This window comes from Ambystoma mexicanum, chromosome 8 (assembly GCF_040938575.1).
Source record: "Ambystoma mexicanum isolate Mex_15411 chromosome 8, UKY_AmexF1_1, whole genome shotgun sequence".
In the NCBI taxonomy this organism is placed as follows: domain Eukaryota; kingdom Metazoa; phylum Chordata; class Amphibia; order Caudata; family Ambystomatidae; genus Ambystoma; species Ambystoma mexicanum.
The window spans coordinates 107579121-107606921 of NC_090929.1; the positions used below are offsets into that span (position 1 = coordinate 107579121).

General features: G+C 49.5%; 1 long non-coding RNA gene across 1 annotated transcript in view; it reads left to right on the forward strand.

Annotated features, from left to right (window-relative positions):
- Positions 1-22292, forward strand: part of LOC138473536 (uncharacterized) — a 49653-nt gene extending 27361 nt beyond the window's left edge. Inside the window, exon 2 of the long non-coding RNA XR_011268769.1 lies at positions 19326-22292. This is a non-coding gene — a long non-coding RNA (uncharacterized lncRNA). The remainder of the gene's footprint in view (positions 1-19325) is intronic.
- The last annotated feature ends 5509 nt before the right edge of the window (positions 22293-27801 follow it).

Here is a 27801-nt window from a genome sequence, read left to right on the forward strand (position 1 = left end):
GTGCTTAATACCCAGAGGTTTCTAAGCGCGGCCCCGGGGATTGAACCTGTGTTGCTCTGTGTCGTCTTGTTTCCAAGGCATGCACGTTGCTCCTGAGCTATCCTCCTGTGCCTGAACACCTGTCACATAAAGCGTGTCCCAATGTGGAGTTGTGTACACTAGAACAAGAATTCTTCAAAAACACCATCATAGATGATCAAATTCATGTACTCCACACTACTGCAATCTAAAAGGTATCACAGTACTGTAAAACACTTCAGTAGAAAGGTGGCAATTTCCGAGCAAAAGTATAATTTTTGCTGGCAGTAAAAAAACATATTATCCTCCAGATGATCATAACACCAAAAATGATCTCTTAACCACAGTGATATGAAAACAAACAGAAACGATACATATTTGCATTCATTAAAAGCAGAAACAATCCATTGCCCGCACAAATCAGACTGATGACAGGGTTGTAGACAACATGAGCCAAAAAGAGTCATTACAATACTCTCATAATGTTATGTCACATAGCAACCACGCATTTATTAAAACATGTACATCGATGCACATTTTCTGGTGTTCAGGAGAGGCCAACTAAAGTTTCGGCTGTAGGTGCCTATTTATCTGGGATTCAGCCTTCCTCAGGGCTTGTGCAGCATCACTCATGGCATTATGTGCAATACTGAAGGGGATTCCGTCTGTTCCAGACTTAGTGCCATCCATCTGTCCTCCACCTTAGTTATATGGATGGGCAGCTGACATATCTGTAATCTTTCCTAACTCAGCAACTCGGCATTTAAAACAAATATTATTTAGGATAATGTACAACTAACTTTGGCTTCTTATGTGGAACATATTGCTAACAGAAAAATGTCATCCACCGGTAAAACCCACATTCAAATATTGAAGGGCGAAGTATGGCAAAGTAAACATATAGAAAGTTTAAGCACCTATATGCTGCACTTTTACAGGGCCTTCCGACTGATGCAGACCTGGAGGCTTGGAATTCTGTGGGGGCAAAAGCAACAGCATTATGTGTTTCTAACGCACAGGATGAGGACCTAATGTAACATAGATACCATTTTATTTTTTGTTTTTGGCACATATAGTGCTGCATTAATATCACCTTGTGGCCAAAACATAACCACAAACATGGAAAAGAGTGTTGGGAAGCATCGTATTAGGTTAGTAGGGGAATTGGCAATACGATTGGCATGCATTGGCTGCTTTGGAGATTCTTATTTTGTGTATCCTGATGCTCTCCTTGCTTTCTGCTGCTTTCTGCTGCCAGCATTTCTCAGCACAGGCCCGAGTAAGCAAGAGAAAACTGCAATGTTGCAATAAACCACGAGACTGCGGGCCAATACCGCCCAATGTCAAAAAAATGGCCGCCGGGAAAGGGAAAACGTAGTCCGTTTTCCCTTTCCATGGCGGCCATCGGGAGTGGACATGCTGGGAACACTCTGTTCCCAGCGCGTCCACTCCCGAGAAAAAAGAGAAAAAAAGCCGGAGACTGCGGGATAGAAGGTAAGTGGGGTGGGGTGGGGTGGGAGGAGGGAGGAGGAAAGGGAAAACAAAAAAACACATGTCTTACCTGAGTCCCCGGCGGGGGACGAGGGTAGCCTCCAGCCATGGGGAGGCTCCGAGTGGGGATTGCCCCCTTTCCAGCCTCCTCATTGGCTGAGGGGCTGCCACGCCCCTCACCGGGAACAGAGAACCCGGCACGCATGGCGTAAAAGGGAATACAGTGTGGTATGGTTCACAAATGGGCCAATTACTACACTGTATTCCCGTTGCGCTGCGCGTGCCGGGTACTAATGCACTGTAATTCATGAAGTCTCAGTCATAGTCTTAATCATCGTCCTTCCTGCTCTACCTAGTCCCATTTCCCCTTCCTCGTCCTTTTTCCTCATCCTTTTATTCATACCATGTCTTTCTTCCTAGAGCTAGTCCCTCTTCCTCTTCTTCATCTTCCTCCTCCTACCCCCCATATCACTTTGTTATCCCTGTCTCTCTTACTATTCCTCTCTTGTTTTAGGCCCTCCTACCCCGTACCTCTAACTAGTACATCCTCCGAGTCACTATTCCTCACCCTAGTCCTTCAACCTCATCCTCGTCCAAGACCCTCTTCCTCTTCTTAATTTAATTTCCTCACAGTAGTCCCTCTTAGCCATCCCAGTCCTCTGAATTAGTCCCTTTTCACCATCCCTCTTCTTCATTCTAGGCTGTTCCTCATCTTAGTCCTTCTTCCTCTCCCTCTTCCTAGTTATGCCCCTCTTCCTACACCCTCATCCTAGTCCCTCTTTTCCATCCTCATCTTCTTCCTCTTACTCTTTCTTGCTTGTCCTACTCTTCTTCCTCATCCTAGTCCATGTTCTCTCATCTTCATCCTAGTCCTTCTTCCTCATCCTAGTCCCATATCCCAATCCCTCTTCCTCATCCTTCTTGTTCTTCCTCATCTCTCTTAATAGACACTCTTTTTTGGCCTAGTTCCTCTTCCTAGTCCTTCTTCTATTTCCTTATTCTAGACCCTTTTCTTCACTCTCATCTTTTTCCTTATTTTTGACCCTCTTCCTCGGACTCATCCTAGTCCCTCATGTTAGTGCCTCTTTCCTTGTCCTTCTTCCTCTTCCTTGTCCTTTTCCTCATCTCTCTTCCTCTTCCTTGTCCTACTCCTACTTCCTCATCTTAGTCCATCTTCATCTTCCCTTGCTCTTACCCTCCCCTGTCAAAGTCTTTCTTCCTCTTCTAGTTAATATGCCTCGTCGTCGACCCAGGCCCTACCAATCATCCTAGTTCATCTTCCAAGTCCCTCGTTATACCCTTAAACTCTCATTGCCACAACCGTGCCACTCGAACAGAAGTAGGCACACATCGTAGGTAACAGGGGCTTCTAACTCATTGTCACGAATGATCTGGAACTATATTCATTCATATTTCTGGCTTCATGATCCGTTTGGAAGGTATTGTAACTTCCCTTTTGGATTTCACAAACCCTCTGTGCCATTAAGCCCCCTTTGGTAGTTTAGAAAACCTGGCTATTCTGGTTCCATGTAATAAAGTCGCTGCGAAAATGGCAGCTTTAAAAGAAATTGCGGCAAAAAGGCTGTGGTTTGGCCCCCACAATCCATATACCGCACAAGGGGAGCGGTGTACACACCCGCAACACCCGCTCCCGTTATGTGGTATAATGGAACCACTTTTACCGCGTCACACCACAGCCTTTTTGTTTTGTAAAAACTGCCATTTTTCGGCGACCATACTACTGGTTACCGCCATTCATATGTAAGGATTAGAGAGTGACACCCCCCAGAAGTCCAATAGACCTGCTTTTCTCACACTTTACAAGCCCTAAAGAGGGATGAGGCCGATTACTTTCAGGTTTGGTGGTCCAGCTGCTGCCCAGGGTGGTGCAGTTACCCCCTTTCTTACACTGTGTTTGTATTTAGAGTCTCTTGCTTTGAACCATGGTTTTCTGCTGTGTCCTGTTGCTGCTGTCTGCTATTTTCCAGAACCTGCTCCATTTCCAGAGGCTGGGCAGCCCTGTGCTCTCTGCCTGCAGTGTCTTTGCTCCTCTGTCTGCAACCCTCTGCTCTCGGCCTGGAGTTCCCTTGTTCCATGCCTGCAGTCCCTTGCTTTCAGTTTCTAGTCTCCTTGATTCCAGGCCCAGGTTTCAGTTCATAGTTTGTCATTTCCTAGATCCCCGTCTACAGTTCAGTCCTCAGTTCCTCTACTCCAGTCCGCAGTTTCCAGTCTGCCGTTCCAGTCACCAGTGCTCTGGCTCTTAGTCTGCAGTGTTCTTGCTTATTCTCTTGCTCCTCATTTTCTGTGTTTACGCCCTCCCCCCCACCCCCCACACATTGCCTCATCAATCTTTTCTTCCTTGCTCACTTCATATAGTCTTCATTGTTTCTCTCCCTCAATCTCTCATGCACTCGTCCGTGCACTCTCTTCCCTCTCTTTCCCTCCCGTCAGTGTGGAAAGGGCACAAGAGAAGGCAAGGTAAGACGTAAAGGCAGCATGAAGAGCTTGTAAAGGGCTGGATACTGAAAGCATACAAGGTGGGTTGTTCTAGTAACATTTCACTCTGTTAGGGTGAAACACCCACCCCCCAGAGTGATCTGCATGTGGCAGTCCTGCATTTCGTTGACTGGGGGCGCACTTGGTGGGAGGGTTTGAGGACTACATGGAACCTTAGATGTGTAATAAGCATGAAACCTGCAGTCAAGCACCAGGTAGAACCATTGCTTCAGTTGCCCTGTGGGTAAATGGGTTAGTGTTGCTCAAATGTTTCTCAGCCAGAAATGGCGGTCTGATCTTCATGCTATCAAATCTTCCCTGCATGGGTTATAAGCAGCATAGTTCTATGAGTGATGATCCATTTTGGACGGTCATTGCTGGCATACAGGTGGCTGCCCTTGGCACAGCACTGGATTCTCATCTTGCTGCAAACAATGGTTATCCAGCATCACATGCCCTCCTACACAAGGCCTCATAGTATGTGTGTTGCTGTGCTATTTCAGAGTGGTATAGCCACACTTTTTGGCCATGCAGCAAAAAGAGAGTTACGAGGGGTTAGCAGTTGTGTTGGACATTGTTCACGACCCTCGATAATTGAAGCTTCATGGCGTGTTACCAGTATGGATGATGACATGCAGGATGGGATGGGGATCACTACTTTACTGGCCTCCATTTCAGGCTTTATAAGCTGCAGGCCTTGTATGGCAGCTGCCACATTAAAATGTTACAAGTATTTAATCAGCCAGCAGAGGCTAACAGCTCACATAACAATACTCTCTTGATGTCTGGCTCTTCTGCTTCCATGTTCCTTGAGATGGGACATCGTTTATGGTGTAAATTGAAGGAGCACTGAACACCTGCAAAAGCCAATACGACTGGCTGTGCCAATGCTTGCTGATTTAAAAAGCAGGTCTGGTATCACTGCAAGGCAAGCTATCATGTTAGCAGTATGGGCTACCCACGTGACTAAGCATCAACATGAGGATCACTTCGGTTTTCTTTGATTTTCTGTGGTCCAAATTGCCTACATTGAAATAATGCATTTGATCTTTGGCTGACTGGTATCTCTCCTGAGCATTGTCAGTGGTTAAGATTCAATTCATTCAAAACCTTCCAGCCATCACTTTCATCAGTTTCTGCATAAGTCTTCGTGGGTGGCATAGGTAGCTCCCAAGCTTTCTGTGACACCCTAGCTACACCTCACTAAGGGGCGGTAAGAGGGCGGAATATACGTGGTCTCATGCGCAAGGGGTGTGGAGAGGACTTGTCTCTTTGAGGTGTGACCTATCCTAATTTGCCAAAAAAGGTAGCAGGCGCTCCTCTCCAGAAAGAACATGGCATGATAACAACACACACTTTTTGCTCACTGTATCTTTCACAGATGGGAAATATCCGTTTCCATATCAGTCTTTTTCCCGCCTACATGGGCAGTCCAGCACTGAAATGCTATGGCAATTCCTCTCTGAGCAAGAGTACCAACTGCAACCCCATACACTTGTTTCAGCCTTGTTGGGCCTCATCAGTGAGGTGGAGCTGTGCCTCTCTGAGCACAGTGAGCAACGAGTCCATGTCTGGTTGCCCCCAGGTAACTCCTGATTTGCATAAAGTCTCTGACCTCTTACAATGGAATGCTAGGTTGAAAAGGTATTGTGTTAATAGTTCCAAGAGTGAAGCCAATTGTTATGATTAATTTATAACATTTGAGCTTCACCCTTCAGTTTTGTAAAAGTCACTCTGACTGGGTCGGGTACCGCCAGAAGTGGGACTCAAGATTGCTCCACCTAAATACCCTAGCTACACCTCACTGATGATGCTCTCAGAGGCTGAAACATATCTGGAGTTCCATGTGGTCTCATGCAGAAAGGATGTGACCTAAAAGATTGAGTGGATTTCCCCTTTGGAGTGGGACCAAACCTGTGCTCTAGTAGGGCGTTTTACTTCTGTAGTGGCATATCACACTGAAAAACAAGGAGCGTTTCCCATGTCAGGGCAGTGGTTGTGATCAATTCTCCACCATCCAGCCACCACGCTTCATGAAAGCCACAGTGGTGAAAGCGAACATAGTTAGTGCTAAACGCATCAGCTGATTGCATGAAACAAAATCAAGCCCATTTTAACACAGCTGTCAGACGTGCAGTACAAAATATATGAGATGAGGGATTCAATTATTGGCAGTGCAAAAACATTACTTCAGAAACTTCAAAGCAAGTTGCACAATACAAATTACAATCATTAAGTTTTGAGCAGATTCTCTTAAAAAGACCTCAGTACCATCCTATGCAAAGAAGGCATTTTATCTTATGATTTACTTATTTTCAGCTTACCAGGAAACCCCTGCATTGATGCAGGATATAACCACTGAACACTCAAGCAAACAGTGCATGTAAAGGTGCATTTATAAGGATGCTCTTCTGGCATTTAACTCATCGAAATGCTACATATTTTGCCAGATACCAGCAACGCCAGATTTAGGGTCTGAGCTAGTATAATAGAGGCTGTATATAGTGCCAGCAAGCACAACCAAAATGTTTAATATAAAAGCATCAGTAAAGAACATGGGCTATAATCATATAACACATGTGCACACGTGAAAGTGCTCTGGTGCTGTTGTTGGTGGCATCACTAACTGGTTGTGTGAGTAACGGGGCATAGAATAGCAACATTTGCAAATGGTGGCAAAAACTGGCAAATGGTGCAAGTATCTGGACCTATGATGGCAAAACCTGGCTCAGTGTGGGGGGAATACCCTGCCGGGCAGGCAATAGCTACTTAATGAAGGCTTTGCCTACCAGGTGATGTGAGTAATTGGACATATGTCATTACCTGAAGAAAGTATGGTCAAATCTGGGAATGCAAGGGCAGCATCTAACAGCTGGAGTGGGAACCTCAGCATGTGTTTTGGGTTTGGTTGCATCGAATCCCCACCGTGGTAGTTTCAGAGCACCACGGGGGATGCCAGGGGTAACGCGGGCTAATTGGAGAATTGTAAGTTAGTGCACAATGTAATATTGCATGCATGAGGTGCTTGATAGTGTGCTCAAGTAATCCTGGAACTTTGGTGGCTGATTTCCATGGTGATGGCAAAACCTGGCCACACAGAAAATGGGTTCACTGTACATAAGGCAACATGAGTACCTTTGTGAATGGTGGTTAGCATAAAAGATCTACCTTGCTCTCACATGTAGACCAACTGTCTAATTAGAGATCAACTTAGCACTAGTGCTGGGGTAACAAGTTTGATGATTCGCTGAGTCACCTGGATATTTGGCTGTTTTTTGTTCCTGCAAACTTCTCAAACTTTTTCAGAGATTTGTCCATGAAAGTTCAGGGGCCAGCAAGGGGTAGAAATGTGGGCCCTCAGGGCGCTATAACCTGTCCTATCACTGTGCTACCTCTAGCTGTACCCCACCACAGAAGTCTTTCAAAGGTGGCAACCTGCTCCACGTCGCTACTCTCAACTCTCGCTCTGCTGTCAAACACTCCTCTGACATCTGCCACCTGCTCGAAGAACTTGACCTGGATGTCCTCGCTCTCACCGAGACATGGTTTGTGGCCAGCTCTGTCATAAGTTTTGACACTCTCCTCCCTGATGGCTACAAGATCCTCTTCGAACCCAGAACCAACTCTGATCTTTCCGGAGTGGGTCCCTGCTTCTGTCATACCTACGCAAGCCTAACTATTCCTTTAAATGCCTGGACTGCAGGCTCTGTATCTCCCCTGGCCTCTCTGACTGTGGCCACCATCTACAGGCCGCCAGGCCAGGTTACCCTCTTCCTCGCAGAATGGGCTGACCTCTCCTCTTCTCTCCTTGCCTCTACCTCTCAACTTCTCCTCCTCGGAGACCTCAACATCCACCTGGATGCTTCTAATCCCTCCTCTGGGCTCTTCCGCCACCTCTGCGACACTCGCTCTCTCTCCATTCTACCCTCTGATCTCACACACTATGCCCGACACACCTTGGATATTCTCATCTCCTCAGACATCCCCCTCTCTAACCCTCTCACCACTCCTCTCTCTTCGACCAAACACTTTCTGTTTTCCTCTCCCTTGAAACTCTCTGTCCCTCAGGCAAAACACATACTAGCATTGTCATCTACCTCCTCAGTCATTCGACCCGTGAAGCATGTGTCAGTGGATGCGTTTGCCTCTACTTTCTCTGCTCCTCCTACTCCTTCAGCTGACTCAACTCTGACAGAGCCCTCCCTAACCTGCATCTTTCTATCTCTAACACACTGACCATCCTTGCCCCTATCATGAGAATCCGTCTGAAGCCTACCTCCAAGTGCATCTCTTGGTATGACTTTGACCTTTCCGCCCTGAAACGCAAGTGCAAGGTGGCTGAGAGGAAGTGGAGGGCTTCGGACGCATCCTCTGACAAACTGGCCTGCTGCCTGCTCCAAAGGCAATACAGACACTGTGCCCTGTCCAAGTAGAGAGTCCACATCCAAGCCTGCGTCTCTACGGCCTCTATCAACACGGCTGAACTATTTAAAATGTGCAAGGAGCTGGTCAATTCTTCTGCAGCCTCCACTTCTCTTGTTCCCTCCCAGGACCTCTGTACGGCCCTGGCTTCTCACTTCACCACTAAAACTCATGATATCCTGTCCTCACTCTCCTCCCCCTCTTCCTCTACCTATCTCGCCCCCTTCTGGTCACCTCTCCCTCTACTTCTTCTTTCTCCTCTTTCTCTCTGATAACTCCTGACGATAATTCCAGACAAGTCCGATCTATGAAAGTGTCATCCAAGCAGGTGCTCCCCTGCTCCTCCAGAACCATCAAGGACCACATTGACACTCTTGCTCCAGCCTTGGTCGGTTTCTGCAATCACTCTTTCTCCACTGAATCTTTCCGCACTCTCCTCAAGAACTCCCTTGGTCACCCCTCCTTAAAAAGCCATCTGCCGATCCTACTTGCCTGGCAAACTCTCACCCAATCTCTATCACTCCTTTCCCTGACAAACTCCTGGGAAATCTGGCCATCTCCCAGCTTATTCTGTCCCCTTGACCTTTCCTCTGCTTTCGACATGGTCAATCACACCATCCTGATCAATCAGCTCTGTGAGAACCTGGGCATTATGGATCAGGCCCTGGAGTGGTTGACCTCCTCCCTCCTGGACCGACACTGCCAGGTCCAACTTGGGTTCTTTACCTCCACCACCTCTCTCTCCACATGTGGTCTTCCCCAGTGCTCTACCATCTCACCCGGGCTCTTCTACTTGGCCCCTTTGGCCCACCTGATCTCAACCTTCTCTCTAACTTTCAGTGTTATGCGGATGACACTCAGCTCTACTACTGGCTCCCCTCAGCCTCCTCCCCTCTCTCACTCATTCCTGACTATCTGTGACTCAGGATTGGTGCACCTCCAATTATATCTGGCTTAATGCCAGTAAGATGGAGATCCTTCTCATTGGGACCCCTGCTCCTGCTTTCCCTCTCTCACTCTGGCCACCCTTCTTGGGCCCTCTTCCTTCGTCTTCCTGTGAGGCAATAAATCTTGGTGTCATCTTCGACTCCTCTCTCTCCTTCTCTCCTCAAATCACAGACCTTGCCAAAAAGGCCCACTACCAGCTGCACCTTCTCAAGCTCACTGTCTCAAGAGCCCTGGTTCTCTCTAAGCTGGACTACTGCAACAGCCTGTTTCTCAAAATGCCTTCCTCTACTCTCCGGCCTCTGCAACTAATCCGGAACAGGACTGCAAGACTTATCCTTGGCCTCAAGCCCAAGTAGCGTATCTCACCAGCCCTAAAATATCTCGACTGGCTACTGGTGGCTGTAAGGATGAAGTTCAAGACCCTCTGCATCGCCCACAAGGCTTTGTGGGGCCAGGGCCGGCACTACATCTAACTCTCTTTTCCAAAAAACCTTCCTTCTCGAGTCATTCGCTCAGCTACCTCCAAATCTCTGAGGGCCAGCCGCTTCTCCAGGCAGAGAGTGGGTGGTAGATCTCTCTCCTCTGCAGGCGCCTCCCTCTAGAACACCCTCCCTGCCCCTCTCAAAATTGAGCCAGACCAACTGAAGTTCCGGAAGCTGATCAAGATGTTCCCTTTTTCCTCTGCTTTCTCTCTCTCCTTCCCCTGCTGACCTAGCTGTCTGCTGCGATGACTGGTTGCTTGGCTACCCTCAGAGTCTCAGTGGGTACCAGGCCCCTCCACGATCAGTCTCCTCTGAACTGCCTCTGGGCCTACCGCGCTTTTAGGGTACTGTAACTGCAACCCCTACGGTCCCCTGCCTCCTTGCACTTACCCAGAGCCGTGCTGCCCTGGCTGCGCTTACTCAGAGCAATGCTGCCCTGATTGTACTCCCTCACCCCCTCTCCCTGGCACTGGCCGCGCACTTATTCAGAGCTTGGCTGCCCGATTGCACTCCCCCCTTCTCTTCCAACACACTTGCACATTCAGAATGACACAAGGAATAGTAAGATCGTTTTGTCGTGTCCAGCCTCTGTCTTCCCTTCCTTGTCTTGTCGCACCTAGAAACATTTGTGTACAGGCGCGTTATGAATGACTTCAGCGCCCAGATATCTCTGGCAGCGCCAAGATACCTCTGGTGACAGAGCGCTTTACAATTTCAAATAACATAACATAACTTTTCATATCATATACTGGGGCCTGGAAGGCTCCTACAGGGCACTGGGACATGTTAAACCAACTTGAAGTAGAAAACAATGTTGCCCTTATTCTTGCGGTGCTGGTGGGGAGGGAACCCTATGGGGAGCAGTGGTGCTAGCAAAGGCATTGGGGTGCCTTTGCAAAGTGGAGGGTTCTGGTTTGCACCCTCAAAATTGTGCCACAACAATCTGCAGGAATGTTTTGGCTAATGTTGTCAGTCCTTACTGAGCACTGCTATCAGGTAGAGGGTTCTGTCATGCACCCTTAAAAGCGACCCACTTCTGGCGTCGCGTTTGTCCACCCTAACTGAGGCTTAAACACAAAATGAGGTTTAGAGAAGAGCTTTTAAGCATGCAGCCACTGCTCCATTCTTCCTTTCAGGATCTGACTGAGGGACGGACAGACCTAAGGACAGATGGATGTATATAGAGATTGAATACCTGTGGACTTGCCAGCCATGCAAATAAGGGATTATTAAATTTAGCGTAACACTAGAAATAGACAGAAATATGCGCAAACCTATAGATAAGACACATGGAAACACAGATAGGGAGATAGGAAGGTAGAGAGCATATGGCAAAGACAGATATATTTATTTATTTATTTATTGGAGGAACTATGCTCTTTTGACCACAAAAGAATGTACAATAGATAGGAAATCAGATTTGACGGGAAGCAGTGAGCTTCTTACAATGGGATGAGTTTGAGGGACATATTGACCAGGTTGTAGAGGGGCGCAATGGAACAGTCTCCAGAGAGAAAATATAAGTGGAAACTATCTTCAACTTTATCTTACTAAATACTCTCCCTCTAGACCACTACGTTCCTCTAGAACAAAATCTTTGTGTGTAAAGCGTTTCACTAAACAGAGGGTAGGTGGTCGATCGCTTTCCTCAGCTTGCTCCCTCCTATGGGACAGCCTCCCCCTGGCTCTGTGCCTTGAGCATGACTTTCTTAAATTCCAGAAGCTCCTCAAGACTTTCCTCTTGACCTCTTCCTTCCCTTCTTCTTTCCTCTGCTAATCCCATAGTTGCAGTGATTGTTGTCTGGGGCCCTTATGCATCCTAGGGGGCCCCATACCTCCCACACCCAATCGGCCCAGCTCCTGTCTACCCACAGCCCTTCCCTTGGCACTAACTCTGCCCTGGAGGTTTGCACTTACTCCTAACGTGGCTCCTGGCCGTGTAGCACTCAACAACCCTAGCAATTCATCTGTGACTCACCCATGAGCTCGGACTCCCCAGCACTTACCCCTTCCACCCTCTTCCTTGCTGCACTTACTTCATCTGTGGCTCACCCATGAGCTCGGACTTCCCAGCACTTACTCCCTCTACCCTCTTCCTTGCTGCACTTGCACATTCTGATAACTCACAAGGCATAGTAGGTTTGTCCTTTCGTCCGTTTCCCCACTGTTCCTATTAAATATTGTGCTTTGTATTGTTTTGTATTGAACTTCACACCCTTGTTCCCCCCCCCCCACCCCCTGGCCTGTGGGTGTTTTGAAACAGTATTTCCCTTGCTGTATAAGTGCTGAACAAGCAAACAATAAAAATAAAAAATAAAAAAATACATAGATTAAGGACAACCACCAGTGGACATGTTTAAGTTGTGAGGAATCCCGAGAGGTTGTCACTTCTCTCGAGGGGGAGCCCCTTGCCATGAGGTCAGGGAGGTGAGGCTGCTACCCAATATTCCCTGTGGGGGTGGTTCTCAGCAGGAGGATCTCATGGGAAGGGACTTCCCCTCTGAGGACAAGGGAGACCTGTCGGAATTGAAACAATATTATGCCTCCTATCGCAACAATTGTATGTGTATTGGCCTACGCCAAGTTGTCTAAACATCATATGCGAACAAACTCCATGGCAAGGTCTTGACCTTAGAGAAAGTAATGTAAGTCGCCATCTTGGATTAAGCCGCCATTTTAGGTTCTCTTGTTATATGGAAGTCACCCTGAGCATCAAAATGGAGGCCGAATGACATTCTGAGTGAGATTCTGGCCGTTGTGACCTCCGTACACACGAATAATTAATATGCCTGCAGGCCACTTGTCGGGGTCGCGAACTGAGACCTTGTCCTAATGTTGACCTATGTGTAAATGTACAACTATATCAGCGAAACTAATCAGAATGCATATATTATAGGATTGACCTGGCAAGGAACCCATAGGCCCGACTCCTAGAATGGTTAACCCGCGAGAGGGTTGGCCAAGGGCTGGATAAAGAGTATAAAAGACCCAAGTATTCCAATGTACGGTCTCTCTCACTAATGCATTGAACTCTCGTTGAAGTTTGTTATGTTACTCTGAGAGCCGAATAGCTATCCGTTTGTCAATTGACTTTGGTAACTGTTGTAGCTTTTAAATAAAGTACTTGTATGTTCTTTGTAACCTGTGTTGGTGTGTTTCTTTCTGGGCTTCCCGGCCTCATATTATTTTTATGTTTTCACAGTTGGCGCCCGAACAGGGACCCTCAAGATTGATGCCGGATCATTGAAGGTTTACGCAGACTATCGAACCGGGATCGGACGGTGTGATACTGCGGGCCCGACCGAACGAGACGCGATACCTCGGCAGCGCTGCACGATCCGATCCTTGGACGATAGTCGTGTGGTCTGACACGGCATCTTGATGAGGGTCCATTTTTGAGGAGGGCAGATTTGTCGAAACCACCCAACACAAGGTAAAATTCGTTAGGTAAGTTCTTTGGTAAACCGTACGGTCCTCCTTAGGTTTGGTCAGGTGCAGTCGTGACCCGGCTCTTAATTTAACCCTGACAATTTGAATTTGGCGTATTGTATCTGCAGACACAATTACTGAGCAGGTAACACCAATTTTTTGTGAAATGCCTGGGAAATTGTCTAGCTGCTTTAGGACTCTGTTCTGCAGCGATCGACAATCTTTGGAATTTAGCCGCCCGGCACCACAGGAGGGGTCGCCGGCATGTACTATGTACTGTAAGTATGGCATTGGAAGTATAGTATTTAATGATATTTGGCACAGACAAACCAGACATGCCTCCGAATTTCAGTGGCCAATCAATGGTAGTTTCGAGATCCCCCGTATTGAATACCTAGAATCGGTCTAGCTAAAAAAGAAGGCCAGACCTGCAGCATTTGATGTTTTGCAAAATTGGAAAAAAGAAGCGTTGCAGCAGCTTAAAAGTAGGGATAAACATGCACGCCGTCATAAAACAAATGCCGAAAAGGCGTCGTTATATGATAAGGAAAAACATTCGGAGTCAGTTAAAAATATGGAAAGGGCTTTCTCACTCGGTATCCAGAAAATGTATCCCTCTAAAGATTGCCATGTTTCTGAAGAATTTATTGAAAAATTGTTAAATGAATGCAGGCCTGGTGCCTCTGCGCCACCTCCGTATGATCCTCTCCTGGGTGCTCTGCCCATTCATGCTGTTGTTCCTGCTGTTATTCCTGTTCCCCCTGTACAACCTATTGTTCCTATTCCTCTAGTTGTTGTTCCTCCACCTATCCCGCCACCCCTTCCTCTTGTGCCGATAGTTGCACCCTCATTGAACTTGCCCATATCTCTGCTCCCGAGTGGTTCTGTATTGACTAACATTGATCGGGGTGCGGGGTCAAAGATTGTCACTCGAAATACTGTTTCTGCAGACAAGAAACAGGAATTATTTGCATGGGCTAAGCACTGTATGGAGAAAGGTGATCAAGTCAATGTCTTTTCCACATTATCAAATATGGACAATTTTCCCGAGAAAAATGTTTTTATCGAAGGTTTGGGGACTCATTTATGTGTAATGTGGGGTAGATTACATAATTCGGATCTCCCACAAGGGGTGAGGGATCTAAATACTTTAGCACTTTCGAGGGATACAGAGGAGAAAGTACATGGGCATGTTGAGAGATTGTTTGAGTATAGGAGGGACTTTGAGAAATTGCGGGATGAGGATGATGAAGACGACAGTATGTATGTGCAGAAACGGTTCCTTCCATGTCGTAGATCGGCACCTGAAGAAGTACGAATTTGTACCAAAGATGCGTTTCGATGGATCTCGGATTCATCGATACCGCCAGATGAAGTATATGACACGTATAGTCAGTATACAGTAGAAATGCAGAGGAAGGTGATTCAGGTAATGGTACAGTACCTGCAGGAAGAATGTGTAAGGAAGAAGGTTAGTTGTCCTTTAGAGTTATTGGGAATTTGTAAAAGGGCTTTTTCACCCGACACTTCTTTGACTGCCTTAGCGCTCGACCTGGCTCTGTTGCTTGGTAAGCGGTCGGAGTTACCTATATCTCAGTTGCCTATGATAGAGGTTCCTCCGACATTTGTCCCAAAGGTTGAGATTCCCGCTAACGCTGGGACTGGTGCACCCGCTGTGGATATCCCTGCCCATTATGTATCACAATTTGTTCACATCCCGTTTTCACGACAGGAAGTGAACACTATTAGACAATCAATTCCCGATATCAGGAAAAACCCGACAGGGTTTTACAAAGCGATAGAGTCCGTTTTGCAGTCCTCTGTGTTCACCTTAAGTGATATTGACTTGCTATTCCCTGTACTCCTGCCCGTAGATTTATGGAAGCAGGTTCGGACAATAGACGATGTGCCAGGGCTGGGAGATACGTGGGCTAACATGACTAGGTTTGATGGGGAAAGACCAGCTGGTGAGAAACCACCTCAGGTAATACTTACTTTGCCTGATAGAATTGTTGCAAAATTGAAAACCATAATTCCTGAGAAAATAATTATTTGGGACAAGCTTACGGCCTGTGTTCAAGGAAAAACTGAAGGTGCCACCGAATTCTTTAATAGATTCGAACAGGTATTCTCTGACTTCAGTGGACAGGACTTGGGCACAGAGTCTGGGAAAAGGTTGTTTGTGGACAAATTTGTACGTGGATTGTTGCCCGACATCCAGTCACAGATTATGTCCTCTGAGAGCGCTTGGCAGGCGAAATCCAATCTGAAGTTTTGCACATGGCTCAGTATTATGAGAACCGTGTTAATAATGAAAAAGAGAAAATAGAGAAGAGGAAAGGAGATTTGAAGACTAAAGCATTGTTACAACAAATTGTTAGAAATCCCAGAGGAGGTACTTCACAGATCAGAGGTCAGTATGTCCCAAAAGGAAGCGCTCCTTTGGGTCCTGTGAATGTTAATCAATGTGCCTATTGCCGCCAGGAAGGTCATTGGCGAGCACAGTGCCCCGTCCTTCGACAAAGGTCAAACAATGCGTTTGGGAGTATGGGTAGATGACCTAGAGGTCGCCCTGGAGCAGGGGGCCCTGATAGAGGTCAGTTCTCGCAAGATCCTCAGCAACCTTTTTCACAGGAAAATCAGACTTCAAGTGTGGACACGAGAAACATATTTGATCACCCTTCTGCTGCCTACCTTTCTGAAGAGCTTCCTTCCGACGACATTTTATTTTGTTAGGACTGCCCGAAGCAGGGTTTGGAACCTTCACCTATTCCCGTTAATCAGAAAGGTCCCTACGTTGAATTGTTAGTGGGGAATAGGAAACATTGGTTTTTGATAGACACTGGAGCACAGAAGTGCCCCATTGATCATTCCCGGGTTCCAAACATTCCACTGTCAGGGCAAACAAATGTTTCTGTAGGGTTTTCTGGCATACCAATTGCTTGCCCGGTTTCTTCGCCGGTGCCTGTTTCTTTGGGTCCCTTTACGGACCATTGTCCCTTCCTTCTGACTTCGAACTGTGGAGAGAATTTGCTGGGGTTAAATTTGTTGAAGAAACTGAATCCAGTATTTCATTGTTCCTCTGATGGAGTACGACTGACGGTTTCACCACAGCAACTTCCCAATTCTCAGTTTCTGGTTCGACCATTGCCTCCTGAGTTTAGCGTTGTTCCAGAATGTTTGTGGGCGGTTGACGACAATGATGTCGGGGTGCTACAGATTGAGCCCGTTAAAATAGTTTTGAAGCATGGAGTTAAACTACCACGCATTCCGCAATATAAAATATCAGTTGAGGGCGAGCGTGCTTTGAAGTGCATTGTCTCCGATTTTGTGCATTGAGGGGTGGTTGAAGAGATTGCAGGTAGTATATGTAACAGCCCGATTTTGCCTGTATACAAGAAAGGCGACAATGCAATCCCATACCGTTTCATAATTGATCTTCGTGCTATTAACAAAGTTGTCGCCCCACAATTTCCAATTGTGCCTGATGTAACAACGATACTAACAATGATCCCTGCTACAGCTACGCACTTTAGTGTTGTGGATCTAAAGAATGCTTTCTTTAGTATTCCTATACACAAGGAGAGTAGATATTTGTTTGCGTTCACCTTGGGGGGACGTTCGTTCACATTTACTCGTGCACCTCAAGGGTATACTGAAAGTCCAAGCATTTATAGTAGAGCTTTGAAAGAGCAGCTTGATACCCTTGAATTGCCACCTACTTGTACACTGCTCCAGTATGTCGAGGACTTGCTTTTGGCCGCAGATTCTGAAAGTGCTTGTAAAGAAGGCACTGTACTGTTGCTTGTTCATCTAGCTAAAAATGGTCATAAAGCTTCGCTCAAAAAATTTCAATATTGTTGTCAGGAGGTCGCCTATTTAGGCTACCTCCTGTCAAAGGAGGGGAGAAGATTGACACCTGAAAGAAAAAAACACATTTCTGGCATGTCTGTTCCAAATAGACAGAAAGAAGTCAGAGCCTTAATAGGTATGGCTTCTTACTGTAGGTTGTGGATCCCAAACTTTTCACTAGTGATAAAACCGATGTTGGCTTTGACGAAGAAGGGCATTTCTTTGCCGCTGCCATGGAAATCGGAACATCAACGATCATTTGAGCTTCTCAAAACCGCGTTATGCTCTGCACCGGTTCTGGGTACTCCAAATTATGATAAAGCCTTTGTGTTGTTTGTGCATGAATGTGATGGATGTGCTTTGGCTGTGTTAACACAGGAACACGGAGGGAAGAATAGGCCGTGCGGCTACTACTCCTCCGCCCTTGATCCTGTCGCATGCGCTTTGCTAAGATGTTTGCGAGCTGTCGCTGCTGCGACTGTAAAACAGAGTGAGGGAATGGTCCTAGGCCATGATTTAATTTTGATGGTACCTCACTCTGGAGATGTCCTATTGAATAAGACTCAAACGCAACACCTCACCTCTGCACGGCTGACAAGGTATGAATTCATTCTGTTTGCCACTCACATTCAAATTAAGATGTGTTGTGTTCTTAATCCGGTGAACTCCTACCTTTCCCGCAAAATACTGTTTGCGGTGACGAAGAATTACATGACTGCCTGTATACCACTGAACAGGAAACGAAGGGCAGGATAGATCTTATAGATACTCCTTTGGGCAATGCAGAAGGGGAGCTGTTTTGTGATGGCTCCTGCTTCAAACTCCCAGATGGTACATCTACAGCTGCCTATGCAGTTACTACATTGAGTACGATTGTTGAAACTAAGAGAATTCCGCATAACTCTGCGCAGGCCGCAGAGATTATAGCGTTGACCCGAGCTTGTGAACTCTCCGAAGGGCCTACAGTAAACATATATACTGATAGCCAGTACGCCTTTGGGGTGGCTCACAACTTTGGGAGGCTCTGGTCGGAAAGAGGGTTCCTAACCTCACATGGGACCAAGATTCAGCATGGTCCCCTGATAGTGCAATTGCTCTTGGCACTCTCACTCCCTAGGCAGTTAGCGATCATGAAATGTGCAGCACATCGTAAGGTCATAGATGATGTGGGAAAAGTGAACGCTTTTTCTGACCAGATAGCCAGGCAAACGGCCACAGACCTTAGCGCAGACATGTATGCTCTAAGGGAAACAAAAGATGCCTATGTAATAGATGAGGGTATCGGGTCTGTGCGAGATATCCAAACTGATGCCACAATAGAAGAATCTAAAAAGTGGGCCGAAGGGATGGGGAAACTGGATGACGATGGGTGTTGGGTAGATACATCTGAAGGAAAATGGTTGCTCCCTGATTCATATGTGCTGGCAATGGTTACGATGGCACACGGTCCTACGCATGTGTGTGCTTAACAGATCACGAAAATGCTAGAACAAGTCTGGGTGAATGATAAAAAAGACTGCACAGCGACATGTTCAGAATTGTATGACTTGTTTACAGCACAATGTGGGGAAGGGGACAGTAACTCCAAGGGGTAGCTTTGGGCCCCCTTCTGTTCCCTTCGAGGTCATCCACTTTGATTTTATTGAGATGGAACGGTGTAACAATCTAAAATATGTTCTTGTGATTATTTGTGCTTGTAGTAAATGGGTCGAGGCTTTTCCCGTTAAGGATGCTACTGCCATGACCACTGCAAAGACTATGGTAAAAGAATTCTTTCCACGGTTTGGGCTTCCAAGGGTAATTTGGTCGGACAATGGTCCCCATTTTGTTGCAGCAGTAATTTTGCAGATATGCACAGCGTTACACATTAAAAAGCGATTTCACTCGGCTAGACACCCTCAAAGTGCTGGGTTGGTAGAGAGACATAACGGTATCTTAAAGAATAAGCTTGCAAAAACATGTGCCGGCACCAAATTGAAATGGCCAGATGCCTTACCTATTGTTTTGTTAGCCATGCGTACCACACCTCAAACTAAGACTGGGCTTTCTCCATTTGAGGTAGTGATGGGGAGACCTGCTAACATTTGGGGTCTTCCGAAGCCTAAAGCATTGAGGGAGGTAGAAAATGTATTGCTTGTAGACTACTGTAACCAGTTGACTAAAAATCTGTATCTCATTTATCATCAGGTCCAATCAGCTTTACCTGTACGGTTTACGGGCCCAGGACACGATATTCAGCCTGGAAGGTGGGTCCTAGTGAAGGCCTACGAAAGGTCTTCCTGTCTCGCGCCTCGCTGGCGGGGACCCCACCAGGTACTGTTGGTCACCCAAACAGCAGTGCGGGTGGCTGGAAAGAAGCATTGGATCCACGCGACGCATGTCAAGAAACTTCCTCACCCGACGCCACACGTTACAGAAGAAGCAGAACCCCTCGCTGATGCTACAATCTTTGATCCTGGAGTAGCAAACAGCGCTGTGAGTGCGTTGGAGAATTTCTCTGAGCCCGTGGAGCTTGGGGAACAGTCCATTTCATCTCTGCACTCTTTGAAAAAGTCACTTCCGGAAAACACTGTTTCAAGTTCTGCGACTTCCGTCGCCTCCGATACGTTGCTTCCCTCAGGAAGTGACGTTACCTTATTTCCGGATCAAACAGCATTGGGTACCTCCAGGTACGACCTTCGACGAAGAAAATAGAACTACGGCACAGGTTTTGCCTGTGCATCTGGAAAGAAAAAAGTCATTGAGAGTTTTTTCTCTTGTAAAAGGAAGTTTCTGTTGAAAAAAGGGATTCTGCTGGCTAGGGTTGGGGAGGACTAAGAAGTCACGCGACCGTAGTGTCGCCAGCAACGAACATTGGGGTCGTCGATTGAGAAACTACGATGCCTGCCACCTCCACCGCTGCTGTTCGCATTGGACTTGTAAATAAGGGGGTGACCAACTCGGACAACGAACAATGTGCCTGGGCCCGAAAACGTATTGCTGTGTTGTGTTAATAATAATTGGAATTTGTATAGTTACTGCTGTGGGACTTTGGTACTTCGAAGAAATTTACCCTCTAAAACCTCTACTGCCAATTGAGATTGTACCTACTGCTTTGACTCCCTCTGTACACCTTCACACTCTGTCACCTAGAGACTCCCAGCATAGACGAAAGTACCATAATAACACTTTAATGATAATAATGAATTCAACGCATGCCATTTTTAATAAGAGTAATTGCTGGATTTGTACCCATTTACCGCAACATGGGAACAAGGGGCTATGATGGTATATTCACCCTTTACCTTTAACGACTGCTTGCTATGCCTCTCTTAGAGCACTATTCTTTGGCCGGTGGAATGATAGCATCTCAGGGAACTTTGATGAAACTAATTTGAATGATTTTGAGAAACGTGAATTGACTCCCCTGGGATGCTCGCTTTTTGCAAATAGAAGTAAACCTAATATTGCTTCTATTAGGCCATCTGATTAACTATCTCTTCCTTTTCAAACTCTAATTTCCTTTAAAATGGCTCCGATAGGCAATAAGGACGCCGTGCCTCCTTCCTACTCTATTAATCATAGCCCTGATTCAGTCCCCTTTTGCGTACAAAGAAATGGCACTCGGTCAATGGGAGATTTTGAAGGTTGTGTGAACATTGTAAATTTGACCGGGGAGAACAGGCCTCTGTATGTAGGGGGGCCTGTCTATTTCGTTTGTGGTAATTCAGCATTTCCCTGGTTGCCCAAGGATTGGCAGGGAACCTGTTATTTAGGAATCCTGTTACCTGGGGTATTTATAGCTAGTACATTGGAAGTTTCTAAGGCTCGCCCTTGGCGGGACGAGAACGGAGATACCCCTGGGCAAGTATTGGGAGATATAGCAAAATCAGTTGTGCCATTTTGGGGACAGATAGCAAATTCTGAAAATATTAGGGGACTAGCAAGAGTACTGGAGAGAACCATCAACCGGACCACGGATATACTCTACAATATGACACTAGAACAAAAAGCAATAAGATTGGTAGCGCTCCAAAATCGGAGGGCATTAGATGTCATCCTGGCAGAACGTGGTGGAGTATGCAAATTAGTGGGGTCCGCTTGCTGTGTTTTCGTACCAGATTCCTCACCGACAATTTTTAAAGCAATACAGAACTTGCACATCCTTAGTTCTGAAGTGCATGTTCCTGTGGGAGATTGGAATATTAGCGCTTGGTTCTGGGATTCTTTACGATCCTGGGGTGGGAAGGTGCTTTCTGTTATACTGGTTATTTTGGGAATCCTGCTATTGCTTTGTTGCTGTTTCCAATGTCTACCTAGTATATGTGCAATGCTAGGGGGATGTTGTGCTCAAGCGGTGAGCACAGTAGGGCACAAAATGTATGCCCCATACACAGCATCTAAAGAGTTTGTGTTGCAAGAGGTTCTGATGAACGACCTAATGGCTATAGACATTACAGATAATGATTCAGGATGTATGGACGACAATGCATGGAGTTATTTACAAAGATATTAAAAATGATATTAGCACTTGGCATAGGCCAAAAGGAGGGTTTGTCGGAATTGAAACAATATTATGCCTCCTATCGCAACAATTGTATGTGTATTGGCCTACGCCAAGTTGTCTAAACATCATATGCGAACAAACTCCATGGCAAGGTCTTGACCTTAGAGAAAGTAATGTAAGTCCCCATCTTGGATTAAGCTGCCATTTTAGGTTCTCTTGTTATATGGAAGTCACCCTGAGCATCAAAATGGAGGCCGAATGACATTCTGAGTAAGATTCTGGCCGTTGTGACCTCCGTACACACAAATAATTAATATGCCTGCAGGCCACTTGTCGGGGTCGCGAACTGAGACCTTGTCCTACTGTTGACCTATGTGTAAATGTACAACTATATCAGCAAAACTAATCAGAATGCATATATTATAGGATTGACCTGGCAAGGAACCCATAGGCCCGACTCCTAGAATGGTTAACCCGCGAGAGGGTTGGCCAAGGGCTGGATAAAGAGTATAAAAGACCCAAGTATTCCACACGGTCTCTCTCACTAACGCATTGAACTCTCGTTGAAGTTCGTTATGTTACTCTGAAAGCCGAATAGCTATCCGTTTGTCAATTGACTTTGGTAACTGTTGTAGCTTTTAAATAAAGCACTTGTATGTTCTTTGTAACCTGTGTTGGTATGTTTCTTTCTGGGCTTCCCGGCCTCATATTATTTTTATGTTTTCACAGACCATCTCGGGAAAACGCGTTATACCAACCCTCCACCCACATCCAGTACACCTTCCTTTTCCATGAACCTCACCTCCACATCCAATACTCATATGTATGTCTGTAAGGCGACAAATCTAACATCCACTGAGATGAGAAAGAGTAGGGACTATCTGAGAATGACTCCCTTGATAAGTACTGGGACAACGAGGAGGTGCGGAACAATAAAAAGCCATTGTGAGGACTGGAATAAACGTTCTATTTGTTTTTACCCACTCGTCATAAAAAGGACAGAAGGACTGAGAAATAGGACAAGCCGTTGATGGAGGAGTCGCAAGCGTGGTGCTGGTCCAGTGCAGAAGACAGAAGAGGCGAGGGACCGGGATACCCGCGAGGAGGCAGAGACGTGCCTGATCGGTCTGACGTGGAGAGACCGAACTGAAAATGGGAAAAGCAGGAGCCCTGGCCCACGGGGAAGTCAGTCTGCATGGCAGAGGCGTAGACAGGGTAGGGCCTGAGTGGGCAAGGCCCACCCAAAATATGTAAATGCCCACTCATCAGCACTGTGTGAGCATTTGCAGATGTTAATATCGCAGCGATAGCCCAACTACATTACCTTCAGGCCCCACTAGTTAAACAATCCTGGATACGCCTTTGCTGCATGGTCAAGTGAAGACATGCAGGCAGTGAGAAGTCCAAGACTGTGGAGCCGCCGCAGTTTTCCCAGAGAGAGAAGGAAGGTGCAGGAAGCCAGAGAACAGGAGAATCAGAGCCTGATATGAACCGGAGCACACCAGCAGAAACCCTAAAGGTTGGTGGGACCATAACAGGGTAGTGGGAAAACAAGGAACAGATAAATACCCCACACCCTCAGTAAAGGGCCAAGAATGGAAACCCTGTAGGCAAATAAGCCATTGAGAATGCAAGACCGAGAATTATCAAAATACGGGTCTGGGACCCACACCCGCAACAGAATAGAGGTACAAGTCATATTCTACATGGCAGCACATGGAAGGAGATTGAACCAGAACTGCCAGATAACAATAGTATAGGAAGCCAGGGTCTGAGAACCCAAGGTGAAAGGAGACCAGGGGAAGGGAGTAATTCCCCCTGATGTTGTTGAACGCTGTAACCAAAGTGAAAAGAGGCCCTGGGGCGGGAGTCGTTCCCCCTGGTATTGTTGAACATTGTTACCAAAGTGAAAAGAGGCCCTGGGGCGGGAGTCATTCTACCTGGTTATATCAAACTCTGAAGCCAAGATACCAGGAGAAGGGAGTCATTCTCCTGGTTACCAAAGTTGTAAATACTTTTTTGATACAGGCTGTTAAAAGAAAGGCAGTGTGTCTGCCAAGGAGAAGTACTTGAGCTTTTGTCTTTTTTTGCTGGAAGACAGTTTTGACCTGGGAAAGGGTGCCATTCCCCTAAAAAGAAGCCAACACCTGAAAACGAACTTCTATCCCCAGTCCAGGTGATGGGAGTCATTTTGTCTGGGCCAAGAAGGTCTACTTTATCTATAGTTTAGTTTTAAGTGCAAGGGACAGTAGTAGGGTTTTAACACAGGACGGTCGACTATTGATTTATACGGACATTCTGACAGAACCCTTACAGGGTAATTCATAGAATTTCGCAGAAAAGTGTCGCAAGCGGCTGGCGCAGAGTGTCCGCGTGCGATTGTCTGCGCCAGGCGCGTGCGCCAAAACCGATTTCCGCGCACAGATTATTCATGGATTTCAGGCTCCCAAACCAGCCGTGGTGCAGAGTATCGCAGCGACCGTGCAGCAGCGCCAGTAACGCCCCCAAGAACGCCCTCGCGCAAGGAAAAGCCATCAAAATGGCTAAATCATCGCAAAGGGCTGCGCTAACCCTGGACCAGTTTACAGGGCTGCCAAACAAGGAACGCAAAGCGGGTAACGTTTATATCAGGGGTACGCGGGAAGTTTTACATGCGATTAGCCAGGGTACGTGTATGACACGGGTACGCGTGAAGTTAAACACGCGATTAGCCAGGGTACGTGTATTACAGGGGTACGCGGGAATTTTCACACGCGATTTGGCTGGGTACGTGTATGACAGGGGTACGCGTGAAGTTTTACACGCGATTAGCCAGGGTACGTATATTACAGGGGTGCGCGGGAATAATCACACGCGATTAGGCTGGGTGGGTCCTCACAGGTGTTCCCTGTACACCCTCCACGGCCCCTGCAGGCAGCCCACAAAACAGGGGACTACCCTGCACACCTGCTCATGTCTCCCACACCCCACCCCCCCAGCAGTGTGGGGCACCCTCCACCAGGCCCCCACCCATGTCTAACCCAGCCACCATGGGCAGTCCCCACCAGGCCCCCACTCATGTCTACCACCCACCCCCACCCCCCAGCCACCATGGGCAGCCGCCACCAGGCCCCCACTCATGTCTCCCACCCACCCCCACCCCCCAGCCACCATGGGCAGCCCCCACCAGGCCCCCACTCATGTCTCCCCCCCACCCCCTCCCCCCCAGCAGTGTGGGGCACCCTCCACCAGGCCCCCACCCATGTCTCCCACCACCCCCACCCCCCAGCCACCATGGGCATCCCCCACCAGGCCCCCACTCATGTCTCCCACCCACCCCCACCCCCCAGCCACCATGGGCAGCCCCCACCAGGCCCCCACTCATGTCCCATATCACCCCCACCCCCCAGCCACCATGGGCAGCCCCACCAGGCCCCCACTCATGTCCCCTATCACCCCCACCCCCCAGCAGTGCAGGGGCAGCCTCCACCAGGCCCCCACTCATGTCTCCCACCACCCCCACCCCCCAGCCACCATGGGCAGCCTCCACCAGGCCCCCACTCATGTCTCCCACCCACCCCCCAGCCACCATGGGCAGCCCCCACCAGGCTCCCACTCATGTCCCCTATCACCCCCACCCCCCAGCAGTGCAGGGGCAGCCTCCACCAGGCCCCCACTCATGTCCCCTATCACCCCCACCCCCCAGCCACCATGGGCAGCCCCCACCAGGCCCCCACTCATGTCCCCTATCACCCTCACCCCCCAGCAGTGCAGGGGCAGCCTCCACCAGGCCCCCACTCATGTCTCCCACCCACCCCCACCCCCCAGCCACCATGGGCAGCCCCCACCAGGCCCCCACTCATGTCTCCCACCACCCCCACCCACCAGCCACCATGGGCAGCCCCCAACAGGCCCCCACTCATGTCTCCCACCCACCCCCCCAGCCACCATGGGCAGCCCCCACCAGGCCCCCACTCATGTCCCCTATCACCCCCAGCCACCATGGGCAGCCCCCACCAGGCCCCCACTCATGTCTCCCACCCCCCCAGTCACCATGGGCAGCCCCCACCAGGCTCCCACCCATGTCCCCTACCACCCCCACCCCCCAGCAGTGCAGGGGCAGCCTCCACCAGGCCCCCACTCATGTCTCCCACCACCACCACCCCCCAGCCACCATGGGCAGCCTCCACCAGGCCCCCACTCATGTCTCCCACCACCACCCCCCAGCCACCATGGGCAGCCTCCACCAGGCCCCCACTCATGTCTCCCACCACCACCACCCCCCAGCCACCATGGGCAGCCCCACCAGGCCCCCACTCATGTCTCCCACCCACCCCCACCCCCCAGCCACCATGGGCAGCCTCCACCAGGCCCCCACTCATGTCTCCCACCACCCCCACACCCCCAGCAGTGTGGGGCACCCTCCACCAGGCCACCACTCATGTCCCCTATCACCCCCACCCCCCAGCCACCATGGGGAGCCCCCAACAGGCCCCACTCATGTCTCCCACCCACCCCCCCCAGCCACCATGGGCAGCCCCCACCAGGCTCCCACCCATGTCCCCTATCACCCCCACCCCCCAGCAGTGCAGGGGCAGCCTCCACCAGGCCCCCACTCATGTCTCCCACCACCCCCACCCCCCAGCCACCATGGGCAGCCTCCACCAGGCCCCCACTCATGTCCCCTATCACCCCCAGCCACCATGGCAGCCCCCACCAGGCCCCCACTCATGTCTCCCACCCACCCCCCGCCACCATGGGCAGCCCCCACCAGGCTCCCACCCATGTCCCCTATCACCCCCACCCCCCAGCAGTGCAGGGGCAGCCTCCACCAGCCCCCCACTCATGTCTCCCACCACCCCCACCCCCCAGCCATCATGGGCAGCCTCCACCAGGCCCCCACTCATGTCCCCTATCACCCCCACCCCCCAGCCACCATGGGCAGCCCCCACCAGGCCCCCACTCATGTCTCCCACCCACCCCCACCCCCCAGCCACCATGGGCAGCCTCCACCAGGCCCCCACTCATGTCTCCCACTCACCCCCCCAGCAGTGTGGGGCACCCTCCACCAGGCCCCCACCCATGTCTCCCACCCCCCAGCCACCATGGGCAGCCCCCACCAGGCCCCCACTCATGTCTCCCACCCACCCCCACCCCCCAGCCACCATGGGCAGCCCCCACCAGGCCCCCACTCATGTCTGCCACTCACCCCCCGCCGCCACCCTAGGCAGCCCCCACCAGGCTCCCACCCATGTCCCCTATCACCCCCACCCCCCAGCAGTGCAGGGGCAGCCTCCACCAGGCCCCCACTCATGTCTCCCACCACCACCACCCCCCAGCCACCATGGGCAGCCTCCACCAGGCCCCCACTCATGTCCCCTATCACCCCCACCCCCCAGACACCATGGGCAGCCCCCACCAGGCCCCCACTCATGTCTCCCACCCACCCCCACCCCCCAGCCACCATGGGCAGCCTCCACCAGGCCCCCACTCATGTCTCCCACCACCCCCACCCCCCCAGCAGTGTGGGGCACCCTCCACCAGGCCCCCACTCATGTCCCCTATCACTCCCACCCCCCAGCCACCATGGGCAGCCCCCACCAGGCCCGCACTCATGTCTCCCACCCACCCCCCCCAGCCACCATGGGCAGCCCCCACCAGGCTCCCACCCATGTCCCCTATCACCCCCACCCCCCAGCAGTGCAGGGGCAGCCTCCACCAGGCCCCCACTCATGTCTCCCACCACCACCACCCCCCAGCCACCATGGGCAGCCTCCACCAGGCCCCCACTCATGTCCCCTATCACCCCCACCCCCCAGACAATATGGGCAGCCCCCACCAGGCCCCCACTCATGTCTCCCACCCACCCCCACCCCCCAGCCACCATGGGCAGCCTCCACCAGGCCCCCACTCATGTCTCCCACCACCCCCACCCCCCCAGCAGTGTGGGGCACCCTCCACCAGGCCCCCACTCATGTCCCCTATCACTCCCACCCCCCAGCCACCATGGGCAGCCCCCACCAGGCCCCCACTCATGTCTCCCACCCACCCCCACCCCCCAGCCACCATGGGCAGCCTCCACCAGGCCCCCACTCATGTCTCCCACTCACCCCCCCAGCAGTGTGGGGCACCCTCCACCAGGCCCCCACCCATGTCTCCCACCACCCCCACCCCCCAGCCACCATAGGCAGCCCCCAC